Here is a 17,404-nt window from a genome sequence, read left to right on the forward strand (position 1 = left end):
TTCACAGCGAAAGTTTTGATAAAAGAGTTTTTCCCGAGGTTTGGATTGCCGAGAATTATTTGGAGTGATAACGGAAGTGAATTTGTGGGTCAAGTTATGAAGAGAGTGTGTGAGGGCCTCGGGATTAGGCAGAAATTCCATGCTGCAAATCACCCCCAATCAGCTGGTTTAGTTGAGTGCTCTAATGGCACCCTTAAGTTGAAGTTGGCCAAAATTCAAGAAAGCACTGGTTTGCAATGGCCAGACGCCCTGCCATTAGCACTTTTGTCCACCCGAATGACTGTGCACTCACGAATGGGTTTGAGTCTGTACGAAGTGGTGTTTGGTCGCCCGGCGAATATTTGGGGCGTACCAAGACCGACGAGGTTTAGTGACCTCGAGTATCCTGTTTTGCTTGATTATTTGCGTGAATTGACAACTAAAATTAGTGTTTTACGCCAACAGGTACATGACAGTCTTCCTCAAGCTACAGAGGATCCTGGTCACTCCCTTGAACCTGGTTCCTGGGTCTTTGTTCGGAATTTTCAGCGGGTGAAGAACGAGCAACCCCGCTGGACTGGGCCCTATCAAGTGCTTTTGTCTACAAGATCTGCAGTCCGAGTGCGAGGCAAAAGAAACTGGATCCACGGCTCTCACACCAAAAAGGCACCTTTGCCTTTGCCTTACGACAAGTGGGTCCAGGAAGGTCCTGCGGACTCCGAGACAGAAGTAGTGCAGCGATTTTTGCCGTTTAGTGATGCTAGGTTGATTGGAAGTAGCTCAGAGGAAGAGAGCGATAAGATCTTACAAGCATCAGTACCCCCTGCAGAGAGATTGGACACTACAGAGCCTCACCTTTTGAATACCGATCAAGAACAATCTGGAAGAGATCGCTACAATCTGAGATTGAGAATTACGGACAAATAAAAATATTAATAAAGTTGACTTTTTTTTTATTGTTTACAGGTTAACTCTCCACCAAGGATCTACTCATTTTTGTTTTTCTTGAACTGCTATCCGGTTCTTGCTGCTAGGGTCGCGGTTGCTACCAGTATTGGGAGTGTAAGCCTGAGACACTAGGTCGAGGGTTCTGTTGGCCCGATGCAGCCTTCCTGGGTTCAGCAGAGGCACGTTCAAGCAGAATCAACCAACCACCGCGGGCAGCGCATTTAGTTTAGGATGGGTTTCTTTGAGTTGGAGAGACCTGTACAGACACTGACTTTTGGGAAAAGAATATGCAAAATAATGTCGAAGAAATGCTTTTTGATAGCATGTTTGTTTTTGCTATTGAGATTCATAATGTTCATAGCTGGTTATGTATCATTTGTTTTTAAAATGACGTCTAATTCCACTGTGCAATGTACACCTTCACCTACTATTTCTTCTCATTCTTTTCATCCTTTGCCTGAATATGAGGTAGTCAGACGTTTGGAATTTTCTAATAATTCCTTCATACAACTTTTGCACCAGCATCAGTTAGTGATTAATACAACAAACTGCTGGATTTGTGGTTTGATGCCTCATACAAACGATAAAGGTATTCCTTATCTAGTTTTGCCCTTCAGTTTAAATGGTTCGATTCGAGATTACAGAACCATGTTTATCTATGCCCATAGTGTCCACCCCCTACGTTCACCGAAAGATAATCCGAAGAATAGTGCTTTAGCTAAAGGCATAGTCGACATGATTAAAGGGACTAATGCAGTTGAGACTATTCCAAAAGATGAGAGGCAACCATATAGTGGTTGGAACGTCACTGGATATGGAGTTAGTCTGAGTATTAACCAGCGAGCGAAAAGTCCTCTACCGATCTGGATAGTGCCCCATAAAGGCTACTATTGTCTGCAGGGCAACGGTAAGAATCCGAAGGCTCAGTTAGGGAAGAGTGTTTGCGCTGGGACTTACGTGTTTCCGTCTCAGTCGTCCCCAGCGTTCTTAGCTGCTAAGGGTACCTACTTTGTTTGCTATGACAAAGCATATACATGGTTGCCCCCCGACTTCTTGGGCACATGTTTTGTTTCCTTTCTGTTACCTCCCACTTTTACAGCTGCGGCAGATTACCATAAGACGAGAGTTGCTAGAGGTGTCTTTAGCCAAGAAGACACTGCAGGTCAAGAATTGGGAGATTTCGTTAAGGGTTTTCTGCCGTTTTGGGGACCTATGGCTAACAGTAGGAATATTCAACAGCTTACGAGAGTGGTTGAGTCCACCATAGTTGAGACTGCCGGTGCCCTTGGTAACTTGACTGCTGAGCTCCAGTTGGATAGACTTATGACACTTCAGAATAGAGTTGCTCTAGACGTTATCTTGGCAGATCGAGGTGGAGTATTTAGATTGATTCAATCAAGCTGCTGCGTTTTTATTCCAGACAACGCTCCATCGGTCTTCCAGGCCATTTCCAAATTGCACAAAATCTTCGATTTTTGTCCATCTGGACAAAGGAGATTGGTCTTTAATGGGATGGTTATGGGGATTGATATCCACTTGGGGCTGGAAGATTTTGATGGTTATTGGGATGGTCTTAGTAATCCTGTTCATGTTCTGTCTCTGTGTACAGTGTGCTCCGGCTATTTGTGGCCTTTGTGCTACTTTGTGTGTACGGAAACCTGTCTAGAGAGAGATGCTTAGTAATAGGATGATGCTACAGCAGCATATCAATGACCTGATGAATATAGATCCAGATTCGGATTAATGGGTTTGGGTTCGTTGCCTATGATAGGGCAAAAGGAGGGTCTGTGGTTCCGTGGTTCCGAATTAGGTCCGAAAGTTCCGAACCCGATTTATGAAGATCGTCGGAAATGGACGATTTTGGTCTTAGCAGACCGCAAATGGCGAGTGTAACGTGTCTGAGTGTTTTCGTATGAATCGATATAGGAGAACACTCTATATTCAAGGGTTTAGTTTGAACCTTCGGGTTCCATTTTGTATACGGCAGCCATTTTGTATGGTTGCCCTAACATAGGCCCGATGATTGCGGCCGAGAAATCCTTGAGACACGTACTCCTTAGCTGACTTCTGGTTGACCTGGCCGAACTGACTCCTTGCCTGGGGCGAATCCCGCTGAGCCAGTTCCTTGTTCAGCAGCTGGTCTGATAAAGATCAAAGGGGCAGGACGTGCCCGAGTTTATTGTACACCGTCCCCACTTCTCTATCTCCTTTCCATCTGTTTCTGCCTTTCCTTTACGACTTGATCATCGATCTGGGTTGAAGGGTTTACAATGGGTTTGTCCGGTCGGATCAAACAGGAAACCGACCATGTGCGTGATCACTTCTGGTGGGCTGGACAACAGAAAATCGGATTGTCTTTGGCTGTCGTCATTCGCTACTTTTGAAATGCTACATTGCCATTGGTCAGTTTGTATGCACCAAATGTAAATTGTTATGCTGCCTGAGGCATGATTTTCGGCATAAAAGACCGAGCTCCGTTTATCTAAGTGTGCAGTCTCTGACGAACAACCCGTGTGTACTTCGTAGATCTGTGTCCCTGGTTGCAACCAATAAACTTTGGTCTTTGACATCATCAAGAAGTATCCCGTGTCTCTGTTTGCCAAGACAGGGGAATCCGGGGTCTTTGGGTGTTGCCCTGACACCGCTGGGTTACCGGATTAGTACCGGTTCTGAAAAACCCAGTACCTCAATTGGCGCCCAGCGTGGGGCGACTTCAGCGGTACCGGTCCAAGCAAGAGGTTCGTGAGAAGCTTCGTGAGAAAATTCTGGTGGAAGGCCAGCCACTTCATCGACCCCTGTATTTCGTCGTGGTCCGAAAGTCTTTGCTGCGAGGGTTCCCGCTTTCCGACGGCTACGAAGGACTGCTCCCCTGACTGTCGCCCTGTTTTGGAGCCTTAGACGTTTGTAGAGCTAGACGATTGACGGGTCTTCTGGTGACGCCATCGACAATTCAGTTAAGTATAAACGGAGCGTCTCCTAGTTCTTAGTTTGTTTATATCCTTTAGTGGATAGCTTTGATTTGGTACCTGCAGGCCCCAAAGCCAAGGGATTCGTGTATTCACAAGATTATCGATTTCAGATTACCCTTGTTGTTTGAAGCTAGACTAGTGAGCAAGATGCCTGGTTTTAGCAGTCTTCTGAAATTGTTTATTTGTGGTACTTTGAGGGACTCCCGGTTAGAGGATTCGTGTCCGGTTCCTCCGATTGGAACTCCTACCTACGACCTATATGTGAAGCATGGCGTGGGTCCTATTAGCTATAATGAGATTTGGGTTAAATACACGAAGAATGACGGTGTCCTACAGTGGCCCCGTTATGGTAGTTTTGAGACAGAAGTCTTGGATAACCTCGAAGTGAAGTTGTTAAAGAAGAAAGCCCGGCCGGCGATGTTTGACTCTTTCCGCATATGGCGCAAAGAAGCCAAACAGAAAGAAATAAAGTTAGCGAAGAAGAATAAGAAGGGTATGTCTATGGTGCAAGCTGCCATTGCATACAGAGATAATGAAGAAGAGCAGGAAAGCGAACAGATGCTTAGAGTGAGGAAGTTAGCGGTAGACAGATGCTACCCAGTACTGCCGATTAAAGAGCAGAAAGACGAGAAGGATCTTGCGAAAGATCCTTTAATGTCGCAGTTGTTAAATTCACCGCCACCTTATGTGCAGAATGCTACGGCACCACCGCCACCAGTTGTGGCCGTGCAACTGCCGGTTGCTTTGCCTCCTGTAATTCCTCCACAGCCAGCTCCTTCGTTGGCTACTGTCCCTTTGGCGCAGCCTCCTCAGTGGCCGCCAACTTTGTCTCTTCCTGCTACTACTGTCTATGCCTGTTCCGACTATGGATTCTTCTACTACTGTTTCGTCTCCTCTTGTCCTTCCGACTACTCCTTCTCCTAGACAGCGGATGACCGCTGATTTTTCTGGTTTCTTGACTCCTTGGTTGGGACAATTGGGTATGTCTCCTGTGAATGAGCGTAGATAGCTACGTAGCCAATTGCCCGATACAGATGAGCGAGTGGTTTTGGATCATATGGCACGTAGATGGGTGACGTATAAGTCTCAGTACGATCTAGAGGGCATTATGGATGTTTTTCCGGCAATGGGAAGCACCGAAGCAACGTTATGTTTTCGAGCTCATGTGTGCGTTCCTCCATGATCAATGGACGGAGGAAGTGAGTAAAGAGCCTGAAGAATTGTCCCGATTGCATTCCGAGTTTGCTAGAGGAACGATTGTGGGTCTACACGACATCGAGAGAGCGGTGTCGACGTTATTGTCACTTCGAAGCAATGTCCCTACTGAACGGCTGTTTGAGCCAGATTCGTCGGTTCGGAGACAAGCGCGTCAGTATCCGATGCGAGAGGTTCCTCCGGTATGGAGACCTGCCGATGCAAATGCTCATCCACCTGTTGTTGCGCATTTTCAGCGAGTGTGGGTACATGTTCCTTGGAAGCGTGCAGAAGTTTTAGCTCTTAAGCAGACTTTGCCTGATCTGAGGAAAAATCCTGGGGGATATTATAAAGAGCTTACGCAAACTGTGAGTTCGTGCGTCATGAATTTGGCGGACATAGACATGCTGTTTGGGAATGTTGTTCCACAGCCCATCTGGAATGTCATTCGACATACGGATCATGATAATGAATTGGGTGATACGTGGGTGAATCTTGTTGCTGCAAATGATAGACAAGTTGGAGGTGCTAAGCCTGAAAATATTATTACTGAACTTCCTGGTAGAATTATTACTTTTATGAAGACTTTGATGCCTGAAGTCCGTGTGAATTGGGACAAGTTGTCTGCGTGTAAGCAGAAAAAATATGAGTCATCCTTTGCCTGAATATGAGGTAGTCAGACGTTTGGAATTTTCTAATAATTCCTTCATACAACTTTTGCACCAGCATCAGTTAGTGATTAATACAACGAACTGCTGGATTTGTGGTTTGATGCCTCATACAACCGATAAAGGTATTCCTTATCTAGTTTTGCCCTTCAGTTTAAATGGTTCGATTCGAGCTTACAGAACCATGTTTATCTATGCCCATAGTGTCCACCCCCTACGTTCACCGAAAGATATTCCGAAGAATAGTGCTTTAGCTAGAGGCATAGTCGACATGATTAAAGGGACTAATGCAGTTGAGACTATTCCGAAAGATGAGAGGCAACCATATAGTGGTTGGAACGTCAGTGGATATGGAGTTAGTCTGAGTATTAACCAGCGAGCGAAAAGTCCTCTACCGATCTGGCTAGTGCCCCATAAAGGCTACTATTGTCTGCAGGGCAACGGTAAGAATCCGAAGGCTCAGTTAGGGAAGAGTGTTTGCGCTGGGACTTACGTGTTTCCGTCTCAGTCTTCCCCAGCGTTCTTAGCTGCTAAGGGTACCTACTTTGTTTGCTATGACAAAGCATATACATGGTTGCCCCCCGACTTCTTGGGCACATGTTTTGTTTCCTTTCTGTTACCTCCCACTTTTACAGCTGCGGCAGATTACCATAAGACGAGAGTTGCTAGAGGTGTCTTTAGCCAAGAAGACACTGCAGGTCAAGAATTGGGAGATTTCGTTAAGGGTTTTCTGCCGTTTTGGGGACCTATGGCTAACAGTAGGAATATTCAACAGCTTACGAGAGTGGTTGAGTCCACCATAGTTGAGACTGCCGGTGCCCTTGGTAACTTGACTGCTGAGCTCCAGTCGGATAGACTTATGACACTTCAGAATAGAGTTGCCCTAGACGTTATCTTGGCAGATCGAGGTGGAGTATATAGATTGATTCAATCAAGCTGCTGCGTTATTATTCCAGACAACGCTCCATTGGTCTTCCAGGCCATTTCCAAATTGCACAAAATCTTCGATTTTGTCCATCTGGACAAAGGAGATTGGTCTTTAATGGGATGGTTATGGGGATTGATATCCACTTGGGGCTGGAAGATTTTGATGGTTATTGGGATGGTCTTAGTAATCCTGTTCATGTTCTGTCTCTGTGTACAGTGTGCTCCGGCTATTTGTGGCCTTTGTGCTACTTTGTGTGTACGGAAACCTGTCTAGAGAGAGATGCTTAGTAATAGGATGATGCTACAGCAGCATATCAATGACCTGATGAATATAGATCCAGATTCGGATTAATGGGTTTGGGTTCGTTGCCTATGATAGGGCAAAAGGAGGGTCTGTGGTTCCGTGGTTCCGAATTAGGTCCGAAAGTTCCGAACCCGATTTATGAAGATCGTCGGAAATGGATGATTTTGGTCTTAGCAGACCGCAAATGGCGAGTGTAACGTGTCTGAGTGTTTTTGTATGAATCGATATAGGAGAACACTCTATATTCAAGGGTTTAGTTTGAACCTTCGGGTTCCATTTTGTATACGGCAGCCATTTTGTATGGTTGCCCTAACATAGGCCCGATGATTGCGGCCGAGAATTCCTTGAGACACGTACGCCTTAGCTGACTTCTGGTTGACCTGGCCGAACTGACTCCTTGCCTGGGGCGAACCCCGCTGAGCCAGTTCCTTGTTCAGCAGCTGGTCTGATAAAGATCAAAGGGGCAGGACGTGCCCGAGTTTATGGTACACCGTCCCCACTTCTCTATCTCCTTTCCATCTGTTTCTGCCTTTCCTTTACGACTTGATCATCGATCTGGGTTGAAGGGTTTACAATGGGTTTGTCCGGTCTGATCAAACAGGAAACCGACCATGTACGTAATCACTTCTGGTGGGCTGGACAACAGAAAATGGGATTGTCTTTGACTGTCGTCATTCTTTACTTTTGAAATGCTACATTGCCATTGGTCAGTTTGTATGCACCAAATGTAAATTGTAATGCTGCCTGAGGCATGATTTTCGGCATAAAAGACCAAGCTCCGTTTATCTAAGTGTGCAGTCTCTGACGAACTACCCGTGTGTACTTCGTAGATCTGTGTCCCTGGTTGCAACCAATAAACTTTGGTCTATGACATCATCAAGAAGTATACCGTGTCTCTGTTTGCCAAGACAGGGGAATCCGGGGTCTTTGGGTGTTGCCCTGACACCGCTGGGTTACCGGATTAGTACCGGTTCTGAAAAACCCAGTACCTCAATTGGCGCCCAGCGTGGGGCGACTTCAGCGGTACCGATCCAAGCAAGAGGTTCGTGAGAAGCTTCGTGAGAAAATTCTGGAGGAAGGCCAGCCACTTCATCGACCCCTGTATGTCGTCGTGGTCCGAAAGTCTTTGCTGCAAGGTTTCCCGCTTTCCGACGGCTACGAAGGACTGCTCCCCTGACTGTCGCCCTGTTTTGGAGCCTTAGACGTTTGTAGAGCGAGACGATTGACGGGTCTTCTGTTGACGCCATCGACAATTCAGTTAAGTATAAACGGAGCGTCTCCTAGTTCTTAGTTTGTTTATATCCTTTAGTGGATAGCTTTGATTTGGCACCTGCAGGCCCCAAAGCCAAGGGATTTGTGTATTCACAAGATTATCGATTTCAGATTACCCTTGTTGTTTGAAGCTAGACTAGTGAGTAAGATGCCTGGTTTTAGCAGTCTTCGGAAATTGTTTAGTTGTGGTACTTTGAGGGACTCCCGGTTAGAGGATTCGTGTCCGGTTCCTCCGATTGGAACTCCTACCTACGACCTATATGTGAAGCATGGCGTGGGTCCTATTAGCTATAATGAGATTTGGGTTAAATACACGAAGAATGACGGTGTCCTACAGTGGCCCCGTTATGGTAGTTTTGAGACAGAAGTCTTGGATAACCTTGAAGTGAAGTTGTTAAAGAAGAAAGCCCGGCCGGCGATGTTTGACTCTTTCCGCATATGGCGCAAAGAAGCCAAACAGAAAGAAATAAAGTTAGCGAAGAAGAATAAGAAGGGTATGTCTATGGTGCAAGCTGCCATTGCATACAGAGATAATGAAGAAGAGCAGGAAAGCGAACAGATGCTTAGAGTGAGGAAGTTAGCGGTAGACAGATGCTACCCAGTACTGCCGATTAAAGAGCAGAAAGACGAGAAGGATCTTGCGAAAGATCCTTTAATGTCGCAGTTGTTAAATTCACCGCCACCTTATGTGCAGAATGCTACGGCACCACCGCCACCAGTTGTGGCCGTGCAACTACCGGTTGCTTTGCCTCCTGTAATTCCTCCACAGCCAGCTCCTTCGTTGGCTACTGTCCCTTTGGCGCAGCCTCCTCAGTGGCCGCCAACTTTGTCTCTTCCTGCTACTACTGTCTATGCCTGTTCCGACTATGGATTCTTCTACTACTGTTTCGTCTCCTCTTGTCCTTCCGACTACTCCTTCTCCTAGACAGCGGATGACCGCTGCTTTTTCTGGTTTCTTGACTCCTTGGTTGGGACAATTGGGTATGTCTCCTGTGAATGAGCGTAGATAGCTACGTAGCCAATTGCCCAATACAGATGAGCGAGTGGTTTTGGATCATATGGCACGTAGATGGGTGACGTATAAGTCTCAGTACGATCTAGAGGGCATTATGGATGTTTTCCGGCAATGGGAAGCACCAAAGCAACGTTATGTTTTCGAGCTCATGTGTGCGTTCCTCCATGATCAATGGACGGACGAAGTGGGTAAAGTGCCTGAAGAATTGTCCCGATTGCATTCCGAGTTTGCTAGAGGAACGATTGTGGGTCTACACGACATCGAGAGAGCGGTGTCTACGTTATTGTCACTTCGAAGCATTGTCCCTACTGAACTGCTGTTTGAGCCAGATTCGTCGGTTCGGAGACAAGCGCGTCAGTATCCGATGCGAGAGGTTCCTCCGGTATGGAGACCTGCCGATGCAAATGCTCATCCACCTGTTGTTGCGCATTTTCAGCGAGTGTGGGTACATGTTCCTTGGAAGCGTGCAGAAGTTTTAGCTCTTAAGCTGACTTTGCCTGATCTGAGGAAAAATCCTGGGGGATATTATAAAGAGCTTACGCAAACTGTGAGTTTGTGAGTCATGAATTTGGCGGACATAGACATGCTGTTTGGGAATGTTGTTCCACAGCCCATCTGGAATGTCATTCGACATACGGATCTTGATAATGAATTGGGTGATACGTGGGTGAATCTTGTTGCTGCAAATGATAGACAAGTTGGAGGTGCTAAGCCTGAAAATATTATTACTGAACTTCCTGGTAGAATTATTACTTTTATGAAGACTTTGATGCCTGAAGTCCGTGTGAATTGGGACAAGTTGTCTGCGTGTAAGCAGAAAAAAGATGAGTCTGTTTCGGACTTCTTTTCGCGTTTCGAAGAAACTTTTGTTGATCATAGTGGTCAGGATATGGCTACCGAGGGTGGCCAGAGATTATTCGTTGATAAATTCGTGCACAATCTTCTTCCTGAGTTGTGTACCAATTTGAAGGATTCCGAGAGTGCTTGGCCTGTCTCTACATCGGGGCAGATTCTAGCTACGGCTCAGTACTATGAGAATAGGCGTAAGGACGAGTTAGAGAAAGCGGATAAGAAGACTAAGGAATTGAAGACCAAAGTTCTTCTACAACAAGCTTATCCACCACGTGTTAATAATCAGCGTGATTATCAACAGTCACCACAATATTCGAGGAACTCGCAAAGAGACGAGGTTCCTCAACAGCGTATTCAGTATGGGCCTAATCAGTGTGCGTATTGTAGAGAAGAGGGTCATTATAAGAATAGTTGTCCGGTTCTGTTGCAACGTGCAAATAACGCTCCTGGTGTTAGAGGTAGAGGTGCTCAGCAAGCGCCTAGAGGTAGAAGTCGCGGACAGACTAGGCGCCCTTTGCCTCCGCAGAATTCAATGAAAAGTTTTGACCAACAGCAGAATTAGTCTGGTAGGTCTACACAGTGCTACGTGGATGATTACTATGTTGAAGGCGACGAAGAGCAAGGTAATGATTGTTAGGACAGCCATGGACAAAGAGAGGGAGTTGTTTCAGTTCCGGTAGATCAGAGTGGACCCTACGTTGAAGTGATTGCATCAGGTGTGTCAGAGCCTTTTCTGCTAGACACTGATGCTACGGAGAGTTCTATTATGCGTTCTAAACTCCCTGGCGCACCTTTGTCTGGCTTTAATAATGTTTCTATTGGTTTTTCTGGCGCCCCCATTATGAATCCGATTTCCGTTCCATTGCCTCTTTCTGTTGGTCCTCGTAGGTTTGAAGCACCCCTTCTTTTGACTACAGGTTGTAATGAGAACTTGCTAGGTCTGGACTTGTTGAAGAGATTGTCTGCGACTTTGTACTGTTCTCCGTCAGGAGTACATCTTACCCTGGGTAAGAATGTGATCTCTACAATATGAATCTCGAAAGATTGTCTTCCATTGGAATTGTCTTCACTACCTGACTCATTGTGGGCTACTGGTCCAAACGATGTGGGCCTGTTAGACATTCCCCCATATGTTGTGACACTGAAGGCGAATGCTAAGTTACCGCGCATTCCACAATATCGTATTTCAAGTGATGGTGAACGAGCACTTTTAGCGATCATTTATGATCTGATTGACAAGGGCGTTATTGAAGAGACACGAGGTAATGTGTGTAATAGTCCTGTTTTGCCTGTCTTAAAGAGAACTGATTCATCACAGCCTCCTGTATATAGGTTTGTTATCGATCTCCGTGAAGTGAACAAGATTGTTGTTCCGCAATTCCCTGTTGTACCTGACATTACTGCATTATTGACGTTGATTCCGGCTTCTGCTACCTGGTTTTCGGTGATCGACTTGAAGAATGCTTTCTTCAGCATTCCGATTGCCGTGGAGAGTAGAGACATCTTTGGATTCTCTTTAGGAGGACGAAGTTTCCGCTTTAAGCGTGCTCCTCAAGGCTATTGCGAGAGTCCATCGATTTATAGTCAAGCTTTGAAGACGCAACTTGATTTGCTAGCTCTTCCTGATGGTGCAGCCCTTATTCAGTATGTCGACGATTTGTTGGTCGCTGCTGATACCGAAGACATCTGTAAGGATGCCACTGTGTCCTTGTTGTCTCATTTATCTGATTGCCATCATAAAGTTTCTCTTTCGAAGCTGTAATTTTGCCGACAAGAAGTTACCTACCTTTCACCTCTTATCGAAGGAGGGAAGGAAATTGACCCCAGAAAGAATTCAAGCTATTGCGAAAATGAGTGTCCCTACGACACAGAGAGAAGTACGCGCGTTTTGGGGTATTACGTCATACTGTAGGCAGTGGATCCCTAATTTTTCACTGCTAGCGAAGCCTTTGATAGCCCTTACGGTTAAGGATACTCCAAATCCTATTCCTTGGACTGACGAATGTCAAAAGAGTTTCTCTGAATTACGAAATGCGTTGTGTTCGGCTCCTGTGTTGGGTACTCCCGATTACAGTAAGCCTTTCACATTGTATGTCCATGAGAGAGAGGGATGTGCATTATCGGTTTTGACTCAGCAGTTTGGCGAGAAGCAACGCCCATGTGCGTACTTTCGTCAACTTTAGATCCTGTAGCCAGAGCGTTGCTGAGTTGCTTGAGAGCCACAGCGGCAGCGGCTGTTTCTATTCGACAATCTGCGGGTTTAGTTATGGATAATACGTTAGTGGTTATGGTTTCACATGCAGTGGATACCTTGCTAAATCGTACGAAGACACAGCACTTAACTAGTGCTCGGTTGTCAGGGTATGAACTTACGTTGTTAGCGAGCCATGTGCACATCAAGAGGTGCAATACCTTGAATCCGGCTACGTTGTTGCCGATTTCGCTTAAGACAGATGAGGATAGTGAAGAGCAACATGATTGTTTTCTAAAAACAGAAGAAGAAACCAAAGGGAGAATAGACTTGAGGGATACTCCTCTTCCTGACTGTGATGATGCTTTGTGGGTTGATGGTTCGTGTTTTAAATTACCGAATGGTGATACGACTGCAGCATATGCTGTGACGACTTTGCATACGGTCGTTGAAGCTGCACGTATCCCACATAACTCCGCACAAGCGGCAGAATTGATTGCACTTACGAGAGCGTGTGTTAGCGAAAGGAAAACGAGTGAATGTGTATACGGATAGTCAGTACGCCTGTGGCGTGGCTCATAGTTTTGGACGATTGTGGCGTGAACGTGGGTTTTTGACATCGCATGGGACAAAGATCCAGCATGGACAATTGGTGAATGAACTCCTTGAATCTCTTACGTTACCTTTGCAAATAGCGATCGTGAAATGTAGTGCTCATAAAAAGGTTACGGATGATGTTGGTCGTGGTAATGCGTTTGCGGATGAAGTTGCGAAAGAAACTCCTAGAAACCTGATGAGTCGAATGTATGTTGTGGGTCCGGCGAGATGGGTTCCAGAGAAGAGCATGTGTGAAGACACCATAGAGAGCGTGAAAACTATTCAGAGTGAGGCTACAGAGTTGGATGAATGGAGAGAGAGTAAGGGTAGATTGGATTCGAATGGTTTTTGGACTGATTTGTCTGAACATCAGAGATGGTTACTGCCTAACGCGTATGTGCTCCCAGTTGTTACAATGGCATATGGAATGGCACACATTAGTGTAAAAGGAATTTGCAAGCTGTTGGCTCCGGTTTGGCAGAATGTAGGAATCCCCAGATGTGCAGAGAATTTAGTTAAGAACTGTATGGTGTGTTTGATGCATAATCCTGGTAAGGGAACTCCAACACCAGCTGGTCATTTTGCTCCTCCTACGTATCCGTTCGAGGCTTTGCAGCTAGATTTTATCCATATGGAAAGATGCAACAACTTGAAATATGTGTTAGTGGTTGTTTGCTCCTTTTCTAGATGGGTAGAAGCTTACCCCCTTAAGGACAATACTGCTTTGTCCACAGCAAAAGTTTTGATAAAAGAGTTTTTCCCAAGGTTTGGATTGCCGAGAATTATTTGGAGTGATAACGGAAGTGAATTTGTGGGTCAAGTTATGAAGAGAGTGTGTGAGGGCCTTGGGATTAGGCAGAAATTCCATTCTGCAAATCACCCCCAATCAGCTGGTTTAGTTGAGTGCTATAATGGCACCCTTAAGTTGAAGTTGGCCAAAATTCAAGAAAGCACTGGTTTGCAATGGCCAGACGCCCTGCCATTAGCACTTTTGTCCACCCGAATGACTGTGCACTCACGAATGGGTTTGAGTCCGTACGAAGTGGTGTTTGGTCGCCCGGCGAATATTTGGGGCGTACCAAGACCGACGAGGTTTAGTGACCTCGAGTATCCTGTTTTGCTTGATTATTTGCGATTATTTGCGTGAATTGACAACTAAAATGAGTGTACATGACAGTCTTCCTCAAGCTACAGAGGATACTGGTCACTCCCTTGAACCTGGTTCCTGGGTCTTTGTTCGGAATTTTCAGCGGGTGAAGAACGAGCAACCCCGCTGGACTGGGCCCTATCAAGTTGTTTTTGTCTACAAGATCTGCAGTCCGAGTGCGAGGCAAAAGAAACTGGATCCACGGCTCTCACACCAAAAAGGCCCCTTTGCCTTTGCCTTACGACAAGTGGGTCCAGGAAGGTCCTGCGGACTCCGAGACAGAAGTAGTGCCGCGATTTTTGCCGTTTAGTGATGCTAGGTTGATTGGAACTAGCTCAGAGGAAGAGAGCGATAAGATCTTACAAGCATCAGTACCCCCTGCAGAGAGATTGGACACTACATAGCCTCACCTTTTGTTTACCGATCAAGAACAATCTGGAAGAGATCGCTACAATCTCAGATCGAGAATTACGGACAAATAAAAATATTAATAAAGTTGATTTTTTTTATTGTTTACAGGTTAACTCTCCAACAAGGATCTACTCATTTTTGTTTTTCTTGAACTGCCATCCGGTTCTTGCTGCTAGGGTCGCGGTTGCTACCAGTCTTGGGAGTGTAAGCCTGAGACACTAGGTCGAGGGTTCTGTTGGCCCGAGGCAGCCTTCCTGGGTTCAGCAGAGGCACTTTCATGCAGAATCAACCAACCACCGCGGGCAGCGCATTTAGTTTAGGATGGATTTATTTGAGTTGGAGAGACCTGTACAGACACTGACTTTTGGGAAAAGAATATGCAAAATAATGTCAAAGAAATGCTTTTTGATAGCATGTTTGTTTTTGCTGTTGAGTTTCGTAATGTTCATAGCTGGTTATGTATCATTTGTTTTTAAAATGACATCTAATTCCACTGTGCAACCTACACCTTCACCTACTATTTCTTCTCATTCTTTTCATCCTTTGCCTGAATATGAGGTAGTCAGACGTTTGGAATTTTCTAATAATTCCTTCATACAACTTTTGCAACAGCATCAGTTAGTGATTAATACAATGAACTGCTGGATTTGTGGTTTGATGCCTCATACAACCGATAAAGGTATTCCTTATCTAGTTTTGCCCTTCAGTTTAAATGGTTCGATTCGAGCTTACAGAACCATGTTTATCTATGCCCATAGTGTCCACCCCCTACGTTCACCGAAAGATATTCCGAAGAATAGTGCTTTAGCTAGAGGCATAGTCGACATGATTAAAGGGACTAATGCAGTTGAGACTATTCCGAAAGATGAGAGACAACCATATAGTGGTTGGAACGTCACTGGATATGGAGTTAGTCTGAGTATTAACCAGCGAGCGAAAAGTCCTCTACCGATCTGGATAGTGCCCCATAAAGGCTACTATTGTCTGCAGGGCAACGGTAAGAATCCGAAGGCTCAGTTAGGGAAGAGTGTTTGCGCTGATACTTATGTGTTTCCGTCTCAGTCTTCCCCAGCGTTCTTAGCTGCTAAGGGTACCTACTTTGTTTGCTATGACAAAGCATATACATGGTTGCCCCCCGACTTCTCGGGCACATGTTTTGTTTCCTTTCTGTTACCTCCCACTTTTACAGCTGCAGCAGATTACCATAAGACGAGAGTTGCTAGAGGTGTCTTTAGCCAAGAAGACACTGCAGGTCAAGAATTGGGAGATTTCATTAAGGGTTTTCTGCCGTTTTGGGGACCTATGGCTAACAGTAGGAATATTCGTCAGCTTACGAGAGTGGTTGAGTCCACCATAGTTGAGACTGCCGGTGCCCTTGGTAACTTGACTGCTGAGCTCCAGTCGAATAGACTTATGACACTTCAGAATAGAGTTGCCCTAGACGTTATCTTGGCAGATCGAGGTGGAGTATGTAGATTGATTCAATCAAGCTGCTGCGTTTTTATTCCAGACAACGCTCCATCGGTCTTCCAGGCCATTTCCAAATTGCACAAAATCTTCGATTTTGTCCATCTGGACAAAGGAGATTGGTCTTTAATGGGATGGTTATGGGGATTGATATCCACTTGGGGCAGGAAGATTTTGATGGTTATTGGGATGGTCTTAGTAATCCTGTTAATATTCTGTCTCTGTGTACAGTGTGCTCTGGCTATTTGTGGCCTTTGTGCTACTTTGTGTGTACGGAAACCTGTCTAGAGAGAGATGCTTAGTAATAGGATGATGCTACAGCAGCATATCAATGACCTGATGAATTTAGATCCAGATTCGGATTAATGAGTTTGGGTTCGTTGCCTATGATTGGGCAAAAGAAGGGTCTGTGGGTCCGTGGCTCCGAATTAGGTCTGAAAGTTCCGAACCCGATTTATGAAGATCGTCGGAAATGGACGATTTTGGTCTTAGCAGACCGCAAATGGCAAGTGTAACGTGTCTGAGTGTTTTCGTATGAATCGATATAGGAGAACACTCTATATTCAAGGGTTTAGTTTGAACCTTCGGGTTCCATTTTGTATACGGCAGCCATTTTGTATGGTTGCCTTAACATAGGCCCGATGATTGCGGCCGAGAAATCCTTGAGACACGTACGCCTTAGCTGACTTCTGGTTGACCTGGCCGAACTGACTCCTTGCCTGGGGCGAATCCCGCTGAGCCAGTTCCTTGTTCAGCAGCTGGTCTGATAAAGATCAAAGGGGCAGGACGTGCCCGAGTTTATGGTACACCGTTCCCACTTCTCTATCTCCTTTCCATCTGTTTCTGCCTTTCCTTTACGACTTGATCATCGATCTGGGTTGAAGGGTTTACAATGGGTTTGTCCAGTCTGATCAAACAGGAAACCGACCATGTGCGTGATCACTTCTGGTGGGCTGGACAACGGAAAATGGGATTGTCTTTGACTGTCGTCATTCGCTACTTTTGAAATGCTACATTGCCATTGGTCAGTTTGTATGCACCAAATGTAAATTGTTATGCTGCCTGAGGCATGATTTTCGGCATAAAAGACCGAGCTCCGTTTATCTAAGTGTGCAGTCTCTGACGAACTACCCGTGTGTACTTCGTAGATCTCTGTCCCTGGTTGCAACCAATAAACTTTGGTCTTTGACGTCATCAAGAAGTATCCCGTGTCTCTGTTTGCCAAGACAGGGGAATCCAGGGCCTTTGGGTGTTGCCCTGACACCGCTGGGTTACCGGATTAGTACCGGTTCTGAAAAACCCAGTACCTCAACAGCAGAGACCCTTGATAGTTCGAATCCTTAACTACAGGGACCGATACGTTCTGCTCCAGAAGGCGCGAGAGAAGCTGCAGATCCAATTTGGGAATTGTCAGGTATCCTTGTATCCCGACTGCATACTCATGGTCCAGCGCTGTCGCTCTT

The sequence above is a fragment of the Lissotriton vulgaris genome, chromosome 4_1 (assembly GCF_964263255.1).
Source record: "Lissotriton vulgaris chromosome 4_1, aLisVul1.2, whole genome shotgun sequence".
Classification (NCBI taxonomy): domain Eukaryota; kingdom Metazoa; phylum Chordata; class Amphibia; order Caudata; family Salamandridae; genus Lissotriton; species Lissotriton vulgaris.